We start from the raw sequence: 16,036 nt of genomic DNA, 5'->3' as shown, positions 1-16,036 counted from the left end.
CAAAGCTTTCTAGACAGGGAAACAAATTGACTCAGGCAGGAAATAGAAATTTAAGGTTAAACACCCATTTAAATCAACGAGTATAGAAGAAAGCAAAGAAGTCAAATACTGGGAGTTACATGAAGAATCGTTGGCATTTACTGAGTGAAATCTTTGTCTCTATAGCAAAAGATGGAGGAAGACAAGCAGAAAGGAGGGGGGTGAAGGACAGGAATGCTGTCCACGTTTAACCCACTAACACTCTAAACTTGGCAACATCCTGAACACCAAAAATTCTATATAGCCATCAACATTTTTACTGGTGTGTATATTCATAGAATCATAGAATGGTTTAGGTTGGAAAGGACCTTGAAGATCATAGAGTTCCAACCCCCCTGCCATAGGCAGGGGCACCTCCCACCAGACCAGGTTGCCCAAGGCCACATCCAGCCTGGCCTTGAACACCTCCAGGGATGGGGCCTCAACAACCTCTCTGGGCAACCTGTTCCAGTGTCTTACCACCCTCAAAGTGAAAAACTTCTTCCTAATGTTCAATCTGAACCTGCCCTTTTCTAGTTTAAAGCCATTCCCCCTTGTCCTATCGCTACATGCCCTAGTAAATATTGAACAACAAACATATAAGAGAACAGCCGTCTTGATCACTGAGAGTCCTGCTGCTGTCAATGGTAAAGAAATGGACAATTTGATAAAGGAACATAAAAAGAAGAGTTTTTACAGACTGTTATTAGTATACTTTGGTTACTGTATTTCCCCTACTATACTTATCCTAATTCCATAGGTTCATGAACTTCCTGAACTGATGCTTTCATCCAGACTGATATGTTTAATTAATGTAAGCCCTGTGAATCTATTTCTTTGTTAATTTGTTTATTTGGTTTTGAACCTATATGGATTTTTTTTTTCCTCTACAACATTACCTGCCAATGAGTTGTATAATGTAAATATTTAAGTTTGTGGAAGGTACTTTTAAAAACTACTTATTTTCACTGTTTTGAAACTTCTGTGTCTCCATGGTCTTATATAGAAGAAAAGGCTCCTCAGTTTTCCTACTTGTTACTTCAGTGTTCATGTTTTTAAAGATCTTTCCTTTCCATGCTGAAAAGTCCTTTTTTTGTTGTTCTTTCTTTATGTGAAAGTTGCTCCAAACATCTGGTTATTCTTGTTCTTCTCTATACCTTTCCTAGGTCTACTTTATCTACATTAATTTGAGTTCTACTGTATGGAGCAACCAGACCTACACACTGTATTCAAGATATGCAGCATTCAAAGCAGCATATTGATATCTTGTCTGCTCTCACCAGTTCTCCAAAGCAGTTCCTCTATCATGGAAGCCAATACCAAGATTTCAGATTACTTTTCTCCTGTGCCTTCATCCCGCTTAACAGTTCCTGTTGCATCTTGACCATTTGTAAACCAGAGAAATCAGAGAAATCCTCTGGTATTCCCTCTTCACAACTTCCAAAAATTCTACAATTTTTACCAAGTTGCTTCACAATCTTTTTTTTTTTTTTTTTTTTGGTCACCTTTGTAATTCTTTGCTCTTTCTTTGGTAGAATTTATGCTCTTTTCTATTTTCCCACTGCATATGACTTCCACCTTTTGGGAGGGTGTCTTTTTTTGAAGCTACTTTACTCTTGCATTTGGCTGTTGCATGAAGCTGTATCCTTTTCTTTTTGTAGTTCAGTTTTCATTGAATGGTTCTGTTTAATTAGCACTGTACATTAACTGCAATCCTCTGATGTGGTGGTTTTAAACATTGTCCGTGCAAGCTATAAAACATTTGTACTTCTAGCTGCTCCTTTTTAGCTTCCTTTTAATTAGTTTTCTCATGGTAATGTAGTTATATTTTAAAAATGAAAATGCTATGGTGCTGCATTTTTCTTTCCTGTAATCCAGTTCAACATACTTATATGAGACCATATCACGGTCATTTTGCAGTGTTTCTTCAATAGATTTTTTTTTCGAAATGCAGATAAAAACTAGTTAGCTATAAAAAGAAGGACTTCAAGAAGAACACTTTTTTCAGAAACAAACTACTCTGGGTAAAAACATCTTTGTTGATGACATGGATGTGGGATGGAGTGCACGCTCAGTAAGTTTGCTGACAATATCAAGCTGTGTGGAGCAGTTGACATGCTGGAGGGAAGGGATGCCATCTGGAGGGACCTAGACAGGCTGGAGAGGTGGGCCTATGCAAACCTCATGAAGTTCACAAAGGCCAAGTGCAAGGTCCTGCACATGGGCCAGGACAATCCCATACACAAATACAGGCTGGGTGGGGAATGGATGGAGAGCAGCCCTGAGGAGAAGGACTTGGGGGTGTTGGTTGATGAGAAGCTCAACATGAGCCAGCAATGTGCACTTGCAGCCCAGAAGGCCAACAGTATCCTGGGCTGCATCAAAAGCAGTGTGGCCAGGAGGCTGAGGGAGGTGATTCTACCCCTCTACTCTGCTCTCATGAGACCTCACCCGGAGTACTGCATCCAGCTCTGGAGTCCCCAACACAATAAGGACATGGACCTGTTGGAGTGGGTCCAGAAGAAGGCCATGAAGATGATCAGAGGGCTGGAGCACCTCTCCTATGAAGACAGACTGAGAGAGCTGTTGTTCTTCAGCCTGGAGAAGAGAAGGCTCCAGGGAGAGCCTATAGCAGCTTTCCAGTATCTGAAGGGCGTATACAAGAAAGCTGGAGAGGGACTTTTCACAAGGGCATGTAGTGATAGGATGAAGGGGAATGGCTTCAAACTGGAAGAAGGTAGATTTAGACTACATAATAGGAATAAATTTTTCACTATGAGGGTGGTGAGGCACTGGAACAAATTGCCCAGGGAAGTTGTGGATGCCCCATCCCTGGAAGTGTTCAAGGCCAGGTTGGGATGGGTCTTTGAGCAACCTGGTATAGTGGGAGGTGTCCCTGCCTATGGCAGGGGGGTTGGATCTCAATGATCTTCAAGGTCCCTTCCAACCTAAACCATTTTATGATTCTGTGATAAAGACAAAGCCTACATTTGTATAATTAGGAGGTAGTCTTTTCAGTATGGGACATAAAGATCCAGTTGCTGCTCTGTGCTCTCATTCTTTTATGCTGGATTGACCTGAAGAAAAAAATCTAGCTCCAGTTGCCTTAAAAATGTATGAAGATGCATAGAAGGTTCAAAGGCAGATGATGACTGCATAGAATCACTGCTGTCCCTAGACAGTAGCTAGTGAGCAAGAATAGCCACAGTGCACCAGTGGCTCTGACATAAGTTATTCAGAAACCCAGGTGAAATGACCAATGTATGTTATCTCAGTCAAAATGATCAAAACAGCTAAATTTAATTCTTTTGACTTGGAATTTGGGAGTTAGCTATGTTTACTTAAAACAGATCACCTCTACTTACTATTTGATTGCTATAAAGGAGAAAAACTGGATATCTTACATCCCTGCAATCTTTTCTGGACAATCCTTTCTCTTCCAACATTCCCTTTAATTCGCAGTTCAATGGTACTAAAGTAAAATTACATGTCATATTCCCTGTCCTGATTTGAGATTTGTCACATAACATTATGTACTGAATTTTTTGCCAAGGTATCCCTATTTTACAGCCCAAAATAAACCCTCAGTCTGGTTTGAGTACATATTGTCCATCACTCATATTTTCTTCTTGAGTCTTGATTTTGCCATATTGGAAAACATTGGCAATGAAGTCCATAATAAGTGGAAATAATGACAGTAAAAACTGCAGGAGCACAAATTTTCGCAAGTTATATCATATACTCATTGTATATTGTTTCTCTATATAAAATGTTTCCTAACAATCTCTGACATCAGGGCCAAGACTAACTTGTTTTATGGCAGCAACTGAAGCATATAATTAAAATTAAAATCAGAAGGCTGGTCTGTTTGGAACGAAAAATAGACCAAGAGGTATTTGAAGATCTCTGCAAATCCATACAATGCACATCTGTGATGAAGTAAACGCAGCAAGGAGCTTTTGCTAGTAACCTAAGAAGGGTCAGATATGAAGGATCTGGATCTTAATGTTCTTGGTACTTGGAAACATAAGCAGGGGAAAGACTTACTCTATAGTTCATACAATTTGAATGCTATTTAAAATACAGAATTGAAGTAAATGATAGAATTGACTACAAATTCAAGATCTGTTTAAAATCCCACTTACTTATATATGTTATCCAATAATTACACCTTTGCTTTATCTATGATTAGCTAACAACTTTCTATGATAACTGTCAGGTATTTCATACAGTCAACGAAAGAATGCTACTTATAATAACGTCAGTTATGATGTGTGCCCTAGCTAAGTAGGATATAAAAATCTTAAAGGTGGTATCTCTCAGAACTTGTACATCTAAGCAAGGAGCAGAATCCGCAGAATTTACAAGATTACTAAATTAAACATTATGATCAGTGTGAATAACATGGACAATTCTTGACAAGTTTCAATTTTTATTACTTGTTTTCTTGTGCAGTGGCTATAGTAGAGCATCAGAGAAAAGGATAACCACTCTTTGTACTGTAATACAGAATGGTTTGCACAGTCTCATTACATTGTCTTCTCTCCAGGCTCCTTCTCACCTGTTTATAAGATAAGACAAGATTCCAAGGACTTGGTCAGCTGGGGATTAAAGAGAACTTAGATGCCCAAGTGCAAACCAAAACTGCTCTTTGCTACTTAAAAATCTGATCTTTACAATTCACCCAGCATATAGGATTGTACCTGCGAACATGCTGAATACCTTGGCGCTATGTTTGAGCTTTCTAGATCTCAGTCAGGCTTTGGTAGGGAAGCAAATGCCTTCCAAAAACTTTGGTCCAAATGGTATCATCAGAACATGCCTAATGTGCTAACTAGTTCCGTTTCTTCAAAAATTGCAGTTCTGGCTGCTACTTTCTTGTAAGATTGAGAGAAGTGTCATTCAATATTACTCTTCAGAACATTTATTAAGGAGGTGGGAAAGCTAGGAGGAAGAGGGAATAAGAAAGAATATGATGAATGATCAAATGTGCAAATACAGAATGGGTTAATGAGAAGCCAGGTAGCAGTTCTGTAGAATAAGAGCTAAGGGTGTTTTTGGATAACATCTGCCAAAGAAAAGATTGAATGTGATCAAAGTGATTATTTGTTTCATGTACTTGCTTGTTTCTCACAACATCGCTCTGCGTGGATAGCAGCTGGTGGAACGGGACTTAAGTCTTATCTCTGAGAACAATTTAACGAGCAGTTTTCACGTGAAACAAATGTGTAGTTCACAGGACTAACCAGCAGAGAGCAACACTATTTAAATTTGAGCTGAGCGTGATATCTTGACAAACTAATTATTACATTACTGTGCATAAAACTGCATAATACAGTATGTTAAATGTAAGGCTCTGTTACATTAGTCACAGTCACTCGTTGCCAATGCATTCCAATGTAATGTCTAAGCCAGAAAAACATGTATGCAAATCATCTGAATACTTGCTTTTAATTTGCATGATGTTGAGGGGTTCTTCTGAGGTTATGATGTATGGCAAGCTTGTAAAATTAAACACAGATGTACTTTTATTTCACACACAAAATTTAACTGCAAAGCTTTAACAGGGAATTTGCACAATGAAATTATTCCCTCTAGCCACCTGAAGCGGTCAGCTGGTTCAGAATGAACTCAGCTTGCGCAAGGTATATTGGGCAAATGAAAGCTATCTATTTTACCTACAAGTTTTTCAACATCTGTTGGCCGCAAAAGTTTACCATCTCCTTTACATGGCAGCCCCTGAAATTTCCCAGTCTGGAATTACTCCAGCCACTTTCTTGGTGTGGCCACTGGACAACAGCTACGAAAAGTGCCTGCCCATTTTAGGCTGAGGGCACTGGTGAGGCGACCTGCTGAGCCCAGTCACCCTGAGAGATGCAGCAGAAATCTGCCCTTCAGTGAAGCTGGCAGTCTAGGCAATGGCCTTTCTTTCCCTCGTCTCCCTTTCTTCCAGCTTCCTAGAGACGTAGGGGCCAGTTTAAAATCAAGTCTTTAAGCTGTACCAAAGGACAGAGTAACAGGCTTTCCCATACAGTGGGAGACTCTGGCATCATGCCTATCCCAACCCACAGGGTTACACTGGAAGATGATGTGTCTGCCGAGGAGCATTAACATTTCCTAATGCTGCCAGTGAGCAGAGCATCTCTGCCATTCTCTGCCTGGGTGTACATGGCAGACATTATTATATAGGGAGCTGTCTTGGAACAGTTTTCAAATTTATAGGAAGACATACTATAAGATGGCAGTGAATTCCCTGGCAAATGTGAAATAGGATCTGAAGGGAGAAATCCTGAACTGTCCAAGTCATATAATATCTTTAATGTACTTTTCCCATCTTCATTATTTTTCCACTGAGCCTCAAAAAAAGGTTGCAAAAAAAAGGGATGGTCTCAACTCCTTTGGGGTGAATTTAGAAATTTTGTCTTTGATCGGGTTCCAGAAAACAACAAAAAGTAGAAAAAAAATGTTTAACCCACAGTGTAGTGTTCTATATACTTAGAAAGTTAACTGAGTTATTGAGCATCTCACAGTAACATAGTACATACGTTATAGTGAAGTAGAAGTAGGCAACAAAATTTCCATGAAAATCTTTCTGGTTGGCCAAATGGTCTATTTTCACGCAGTTTCACCCACAAAGTATTCTTGTAGTCCGGCTAGCAAAAAGGGATCTTCACTGTAAATTTTAATTAAATATTGCTAAATATTTCCAGAAAGTGAATTTGAAATTAACACAGAGACTTCACAGCAGCAGTCTGATCCAAGAAATTGTGCTCAGCTAGTCAGGGAAAAGGAACTGTAGCACGCGTCTAGGCAAAATATTGGCCCAGTTACAAATTATCAGAGTTCAAAACAAATAGCGTACAGAAGATGTAGAGGTCAAGCACAAGTCATTTTAGTTTGTCAGTTGGACTAATTTCCCAAATCATCTGAAAGGGTATGGAGATCTTTACAACACAAAAACATGGAAATGTCACTGAGTAAATTACTTGCTTCAGAAGATCCCCCAAGCTTGCCTGTACTCCCAAAGTCACAGGCATGCATCATGGTGGAAAGGATGTAATATAAAAATTTAAAGCAAGAATATGGGACTTTCAGCTCTTAGAGCTATCAAGAAGTGTAACAGCACTGAGGGGTGGTAAAGAGGTAATAATTCCTCTGTGTCTTTGTGGTCATTTCCTTGTCTGCTTGTCCTGGCATGGTTGAACACTGAAAGCCAACTGAGCTCAGGTATTTTCCTCTCTGATCTAAAGTGTAGCAGACGATGCTTGTGGTACAAAGGGTGAGTGATAACGTCTTGAACATTTGCATTTATCAAATGGTTTAAAATGCAGCAACTAATTGAAGTCTCATGTAACACCAGGAGCCATCCTACCTTGTGTATACACAAGGTATATGTGTATATGAACTGTATATGACAAGGTGATCTGCTTAGCGGATGAGGGAAAGGCTGTGGATGATGTCTACCTGGACTTTAGTAAAGCCTTTGACACCATTTCCCACAACATTCTCCTGGAGAAACTGGTTGCTCATGGCTTGGATGGGTTTACTCTTTGCTGGGTAAAAAACTGTCTGGATGGCCGTCCCCAAAGAGTGGTGGTGAATGGAGTTAAATCCAGTTAAGAGCAGGTCACAAGTGGTGTTCCCCAGGGCTTAGTACTGGGGCCAGTTCTGCTAAATATATTTATTAAACAGATCCTGGATGAGGGGATTGAGTGCACCCTCAGTAAGTTTGCAGACGACACCAAGTTGGGCCGGAGTGTCAATCTGCTCGAGGGTAGGAAGGCTCTACAGAGGGATCTGGACAGGCTGGATCAATGAGCTGAGGCCAATGGTATGAGTTTCAACAAGGTGAAGTGCCGGGTTCTTCACTTAGGTCATAACAATCCCATGAAATGCTACAGGCTTGGGGAACAGTGGCTGGAAAGTTGTCCAGCAGAAAAGGACATGGGGATATTGGCTAATAGCCAGTTGAATATGAGCCAGCAGCATGCCCAGGTGTCCAAGAAGGCCATCAACATCGCGGCTTGTGTCAGGAATAGCATGGCAAGCAGGACTAGGGAAGTCCCCCTGTACTGGGCACTGGTGAGGCCGCACCTCAAATACTGTGTTCAGTTTTGGGCCTCCCACTACAAGAAAGACATTGAGATTCTGAAGCATGTCCAGAGAAGGGCAATGAAGCTGGTGAAGTGTCTGGAAAATAAGTCTTACGAGGAGCAGCCGAGGGAGCTGGGGTTGTTTAGCCTAGAGAAGAGGAGCCTGAGGACAGAGCTTATCGCCCTCTACAACTACCTGAAAGGAGGTTGTAGAGAGGTGGCAGCTGACCTCTTTTCACGCATAACAAGTGACAGGACAAGAAGAAATGGCCTCAAGTTGTGCCAGGGGAGGTTTGGGATGGATATTGGGAAAAATTTCTTCACAGAAACATTTATCAAACATTGGAACACGCTGCCCAGGGAAGTGGTGGAGTCGCCATCCCTGGAGGTATGTAAAACATTGGTAGATGCGGTGCTTAGAGGCATGGTTTAGTGGTGGTTTTGGCAGTGTTAGGTTGACAGTTGGACTTGATCTTAAAGGTCCCTTCCAACCTAGACAATTCTGTGATTCTATGATTCTATAGAATACCATGCATACACAAGGTTGCATACAGCTTTCTTTTATAGCGTCTTAATGTGACATATCTTAAGTCATTCACTTCACTAGAATATAGTCAGTACACTTCCCTCATTACCAAATGACACTGGCACTTGCATCACTGGTGTGCATGGGACTGGATACTCATGGGGAAGATGACAAAGTTCCAACTGGAAACTCAAGCCAAAAAGCAATATCCTTTGAGGAGAATGGGTGTGAGGGAACTCCCAGAAAGGAAGGTCTTCTTGCAAGAGAAGTTATGGGTCCCATCTGAATTGGAAGGATTAGGAAAAAGAGCTAAAAGAACACGATTTCATTAATAGAGGGACTGTATAAGAGGCGAAGGACCTTTTCATCCTTCTGGGTAGATTACTCAATCCTATCATATCCCATGTTCTTGCTGGCACTCTGGCCAGCCAGATTTGTTCTTCCCAATAACAAGAAGGACTAAGGATAATGCAAAGTGGAACTCATGCAATATGTCCTCTTATGCTTTATCTTCTTAATTTTCATAAAAGCATTACTTAAAGTAAAGAAACAGGCACAAGACAGGCTGGCGATTCACTTCTGTGCCACATGGTGAAGTAAACTTAGCACTCCCTCATACTTGTGCCTGAGCACAGCCCTGACCCAGCTTGCTCAATAGGTCTGTGATGTGTCTGCTTATAAGGTACAAATTGCTACAAGATGCAGCAGATTCAGTCTAGAGTGTATTTATTCCACCAGCACCTCTAGGGCTAGACAAACATTAGGTTTGCACGACAGCATACAGGATGAAAGCATTACAGCCTAAAGATTCCAAATATGTTTTGTGATAACATGGACTTCCTACTAATCTGCATCATTGTGGATTTCTCCCATAACATTCAGCACAGTCAAACAGATACATGCCCTCAATGGGTTGAGATGTGAGTTGAGATGAACTGTGTGTATGAGAACGTGCATATGGTACCAGGACAGAAGAATGGACTCCTCTGCTCCCACCATTTCACACTACACTTTATTTCCACTTCAGTTATTTGGGGTGCCAGAATGACTTGAAAGCCTTAGAACGTATGCATGTCTGTATCTTAGCAATGCTATAGTATCAGCAGTTTTCACTAGAGACGTACGCCAGCCTTCCTGCCGTCAGCAAATGGCTGGCAATTTACAAGAATTGTGATACTTCTGTTTCTCATGCATTAACCTGTTACAGACTGGTCCTTTTCATGGTTTTTAACACCATCAGGATCTCCAGAATGACATTTGAGGAAGGTATTCTGGTCACAGCAGACACATACAGGGAGATCATAAATCATCCCTCCCTAGGGGATCTGGCAAAACCTTGACTCAGACAATCACTGCCTTCTCAGCAGCTCAGGTCAGCTGTGTCTGGAGTACTGGCATGGGGGCTGAAGATGACAGTTCATCGTGGGTGACCCCTTCTTTGCATACTTCACAATCCAGCCTGCTATATTGTCTATGTAGCTATCTTTCTGCCACTGATGACTTTCCTGGCTGCTAGCTGGGATGAACTGGGGGTCAACTGGGACGAACTGGGGTATCCAGATGCAAAGCGGGAGGGAAGGACTGCTGTAGTATTTTTCTTTCCAGGGGGAGGCATGGACACATCTTCTGTGAACACCTCAAAAAACACTGCTCATTACCTCTCAATCCTTACCAGCCTGCAGAAGTTCTGGACTTTTCTGGGTCAGGGCTACACCAGCTCTTTCTAGGGTCTTGAGCCTCCCTTTGTAAGCCACCCACACCTTAAAAAGAAGAGCCAACAACACCTAAAATTAGATGTGTAAGGAAGACTGTAATAGTAGGACAAGCATACAGCAATACTATTGAGAATACTCTCCCAGCCTCCAGCAAGTTGCCAGCCAGGAGCTTACTGATCCTGATGTAGCATCATTGTATCGCAATAAATGGATTATTCTCCCATGAGCTTGTCTAGAAGGCTGGCAGATGCATTTTCATGCCTTGGGGAAGGCTCACCTGTAGTTGACCCTTTCTTAGCCCCACTGCTGATCATGAGAAGAAGACATACTTAAGCATAATCACATCTTCCTTAACAGTTTTCTAACATTTCCAAGTTCTAACATTTCCAAGTTCTAGGTGAGTGAATTCTTTGGGAAATTTTCCCAGTTACACATTAGAGATATTTTTTGAGCTGTGAGCTTTGATTTTGGAAAATCCGTAGGTAAGTATCCATCATGTGAACACACATCTAGCAAGTTAATGACCTTTGCATGCAGAAGAGACGCTAGGAACCCAATAAATCCATAGGAGGGTTAAAGGGCTAGTCTTCCAGAATTACGACTGTTTCAAGCTAGAAAATGAAAGCATCAACTTAAAAACTGTTCTTAATAATTAAACTAACCCCTCTTTTGGAGGTTGGCTTTAAGAAACATGAAAGAGTTATGAAAGCTTTCTTTGGAAGACGGCATAATCTTCAGAATCATCCCAGTGAGTATATTTCCAACAAGTTATTTTAACAGAGCTGCTAATCCACCATGTAGATTTTATGGAAAGATCTTCCTCTTTTATCAGATCTGTTGGGCTGCAAGCTAGTCATGATATGTTGTGTCTTCACCTGTATTCTTTAATTGGAAGCCTCAGGATAAAAGATATTATTCATCTTATGTGCCCAGTTCTTGAATGACAGGGATAAAAATATGGTTTGGAAGCTGCTTATTGTTATATTATGCAGTCACTTTTGAAATAGTTAAAATCCAAAAACCCTAAGTTAGGTAAGTTGGAATACATTTGCTGAACATAAATTTCTAGATGTCTGCCCACAAGGGAAAGAGAAGTCACTTTATGTATTTGTTGAACAGAAAATGTGGCATTGCAAAGCCTATGAATTACATAGTGTTCTCCCTGAAAAATAGAATTGCATAATATGTTGTTTTACTACTGCACGTAGTAAAAAATCATTCTTAGGTCCCAAAGCCAGAAAAAACAACACATGAAAGGACAAACTGACTACAAGTTCACTGCTTTGGATATAAAAAGGTATCTGGCATGATGAAGTCTTTTTTAGTCCATGTGTTTTTCATTTGAATTGGTTCATGTAAGGTTCTTTCAAGAGGAGGAATAAAATGCGATAAATCTCCTTAGGAATAGAGCTGTGCAAGCTTGGGAAACTCGCTGGGCAAGCCAGCTTCTTTTGTCCGCCAAATTCTAGGGGCACAAGAGCCTAATGAGAGCTTAATTAAAATTGATGTGAAAAAATTAAACACTTTAAAGTATTGTTTTGGGGCTTGCAAAGCTCATGCCAGTGAAAGTCGATCATTTTGTGGCTTTGGAATTTAGTTCAATTAATATTTTTTCTCTTCATCTGCAGGCGTCTCTTGCTATCTCTTGTTTCTCCATCTGAAAAGAAACAAACTAGGAGAAACGCTGTTAGGAAAGAGCCCATCTGTCTGTTTTCCTCAGTTTCCTTGAGTCCGGGCGAGTGAATATTTAAGCGTTCACATCAGAGTTTAGATGCTTTTCCCCTTTCAGGACATTTTTCTACGTGGTCTTTTGCAGGCAAGCATGAAATCATTCTGTTTGCGTTCTGAGCATATGTGCATCTCTACGCATCCTTGGATGGAGCACGCTGCTGAGCACAAATTGATATTTTCTGTCTTTCAGCAGGGGCTTTAGTTTGGGCTCTGCACTGTAAATGCAGTAACATGGCTTCCAGTTCAGGGCTGTCATACATCCAACTGGCTCAAGTCTTGGGCAGAGAAACTTGTATTCTGCCTGCAAAAGACTATGTAGACATACTCTGATACTCATTCACACTGGGCTTGATCTGATGCCTGCTGGAATCAATGATAGTCTTTATACTTCAATAGGTTTTGCAATAATCTTTTTTCAATGCCTTGCATGAAGTATTTATCACTCAGAACTTCTAGGGACTTCAGTGGGCCTCAGGATGCTCAATATCTAGAAGCGTTTCAGTTCAGACATCCCTTTCACACAAAAATCAACACTCTTGTTCCAAGTGAATTTCCATTTTGGTGACAGATTTAGTGAGCATGAGCATCATTCATCATGTCAGGGATTCTGTTGGCACCTCTTCTTGGAGAACTTTGAACTCTAGTAAGTTCGGGGACGCAGTTGGAGCTCACTTTGTTTGTAGCATTGCCTGATTAGAGCCTACTGTGCACTAGTGCAAATAAGGGCTGGGAATCAGTGGTGTTACAGCAACCTGATGAACATGAATAGACAGGCTTCATAATGATAATGGTTGCTTGAAAGAGAAATGGCATCAGAAGTTAATGTATTTTTTAATAGAAGAGTTTTCTCTAGCCCCTTAGAAATAACATTCTCCATAGGTACTCTAACAAGGCTTCAATGACAGGCAATTAATTCTCTGTTTATTTTTACATCAAACATATTTACTCAAGCTAGAACAGAAAAGTTTAGTCTATCAGCAATTATTTTTGGGGGTTGTTGATTTTTTTCATTTGGCAAAAGAAGCTAAAATAAACATAGGTAGTGGGTTTTTTGTTGGGTTTGGGTTGGTTTTTTTTTTCCCCAAAAAAAGGCTTCTGGGCTTGAGAGGAAAAAACCCACTTCCTGAAGTGGCTAATCCTGAAAACAGAATTTTGGGACCCTTCTGTTAGAACTTTGTATTACAAACCAAGTAGACAAACAAAACAATCTGAGTGGTGGAGCAACATGATCAGCTGGTTTTTTGCTAAATTAAGCCTTTCTATGAGCTAGGCCAATGGATATCAGCTATCTCTGGACACAAACGTATTTGTGTCTCCAGGGAATGCTATGGGTATTTTGGTGAAGTCAAGCCTCTAGACAGCACAACAGAGACTATTTCTTACATATTGTTCCCAGGGAAACCAAACTGAAAGCAGAACTTTCCAAAGAGGAAGCAGCCATCGCAAAACACTGACCAGCTGTCGGTGGATGTGCTTCACAGAAATACCACTTCTGGTTTTTTATTTTTTTATTTTAACAGTGAATAGATCTTTCAATCCCATTGCTCCTGCAGGTCAATTCAACTGAATAATAAAGAACCTGCTTTTGCAGCCACATCCATTTTACATTTAAATAAAGCCCACTGCAGTCAGTTCAGTAACCACAAAATTCTGTCCCTGGGACCAAGAGACGTGATTACACCAAAAAAAAAGCCGAACCAGAAGTACTTGTCCAACTGAACTTTTGCAATGAAGACATTTCTTCAAGTCAAAGGCAACAAAGCAGTTGAGTTCAAGCACTGTAAATTCATGTAGAAATTTGGGTTATAATAATCATCCTTACCTCTGCACTAAAACCGGCTTCTTATATTGTATGCACTCTTATCTGTGATATTTTCTTTCAATACTCTCATCACTATAAAGAACTTTTAAAGCCAAGTTATGGCACTATTAGAGTCAACCCAGAATCTTTTGATCAAACACTCAAATTAAATATCAAAAGGCAATTAAAATGAAAAGATTTCAGTCTCCTTCCACTTTCCAGTTGAGCATGATGAAAGCATTATTATTATTATTTTATTTCCTCCCACTTTCTTGGGTCCTGCTGTATGGCTCGGGTGATATGGAAACACAATTATTGAAGCAGGTTTAACTTAGATCAAAGCATCATGGAATTCCAAATTTTACCACTTGCTCTGAATTTCAGAGATACTGCTCCATGTTTTTTTCTGACCTATTGCCTTATAGTACAGCAAATTCTCAGTTTACACAACACTTCTTACATCCCCAAAGACATCCAACATATCACAAAGAATTGCTATTGCATTTATATCCTTCATATCCTGTTAATTCTTTTCTTCATTTTCAATTAAATGTTCTTATCAAGAGGCAAATAGATCTTCTTCCTTTTTTTTTATAATCACGGTATTTAGCGTTCTAGTATGTAATGTGAACAGTATGCTGCTGTTGCTATTATTATTAGTGATGGCTTTACTATGTCTTATGTAGTATGTACCTTACACAACATTCCAAAAAAGCAGGTTCCTGTGCCCAGAATATTTATGATTTAGAGGGAAAGGTTGCCCCAGTTGCACCTGGAGGAAATGCAATACAGAAGAACAGAAGAGTGGCCTTAAGAGCTTAAACATGTTGTGGGTGGGAAGAATACGCTCTGTGTGACTAGCCAACTCTGCTGGCCCCAAGGCAAACAACTGGCCCCATAATCTCTCAAAATTGTTAGGCTGCCAAGAAGGTAATTGCATCGGCTGACCTGAAGCCCATAGTGTACAGGCCTGCATTAGGAGGTTGACCTCCCTAGGCTGCCCTCCACACATAGAGTGAATGGAAAGAAATGGATTACTTAAGAGGAATGTGAAGTGGGATGTGTCCTGAACCACCGTTTGCAAAGGCAATTTTGTCTCTCTGGTGATTTTAGGAGGAGTCAAGGAAACCTCCTAACTTGGGCGCTTAATGGTAAGATATTAGGCAATGTGACTACTGCAGTGGCACAGGGACAGGGTGGCTCCATTGCTCCTTTGAGGGCTCAGCCCATTTTTTCCATTGCGCTTCCACAATCTTTACAGCAAGAGCTGTGGTCTCTCCGCACCCTTCACATTTCCCAAAACCCAGACAGCCATCTGCACAGCAGTGGAGAGTTCAGACACCAAGGGAGTACAGAAAAAAAAAAAAAAAAAAAAAGAAAAGAAAAAGAAGCATGGAGATGCAAGTTGTGATGGTGTGTGTGTGCGTCTGCCGTGATGGTTTAAATGTGGTGTGGTGCTGATATGCCTGTAGGAAGGAAAGGGCAAAATAATTTCAAAAATGTATTACAGCAATAAGGTGACTGTGAGGGAACATAATTAAAGAGATGTGAGGCTGTGAGTGCTGATATAACACAATGGAAAGGGGAAGGAAATCAGAGACATGGGAACTTGCTGGCTAATGTAGGATCTTAGAAGCTGAAGCCAAGAACGTCACTACTTAAAAAGTACATTGGGAGCCCAAGGATGTGCTCTCCTCTGGTAGACAAAAGCTGGACACAGTGGGGCTTGCTACGCAGCTTTGTGCTCTGCTCTGTCGTGCACAGAAGGGTCTCTCCACAGTAGCTGGGTGGGTGTCACAGCGGATAATGGCAGCTGCAAGCTGAGTGAGGAGCACCTGGCTCTACCTCAGGCATGAAGCCGGACACAGAGCCCGGCACTGCCCCACACTCATGGTTAGTCCCCAGATGCTTTGCTCCCATCCATCCTTTTCTCAAAGCCCATTTATTTTAGGGAACATCTGTTATGCCAGTGCAACTGGAGGGCACATTGCGCTGGCGTAAACAAAACCAGGGGAAGTTTCATGCCGTGTTCCCACCATGCTCTCTTTGTTCTGCTCCCTTCTCATCTCAGTGACAGCTGTGTCCTGGGCAAAGCTTGCCATTTATGTGGAAAAGTGTGGTATTTTTAGCCTGATTTCCCAATAATATGAGA

This window comes from Vanellus vanellus (genome assembly GCF_965231255.1).
Source record: "Vanellus vanellus genome assembly, chromosome: 6".
NCBI lineage: Eukaryota > Metazoa > Chordata > Aves > Charadriiformes > Charadriidae > Vanellus > Vanellus vanellus.
Note: the sequence above shows the minus strand (reverse complement) of the source record.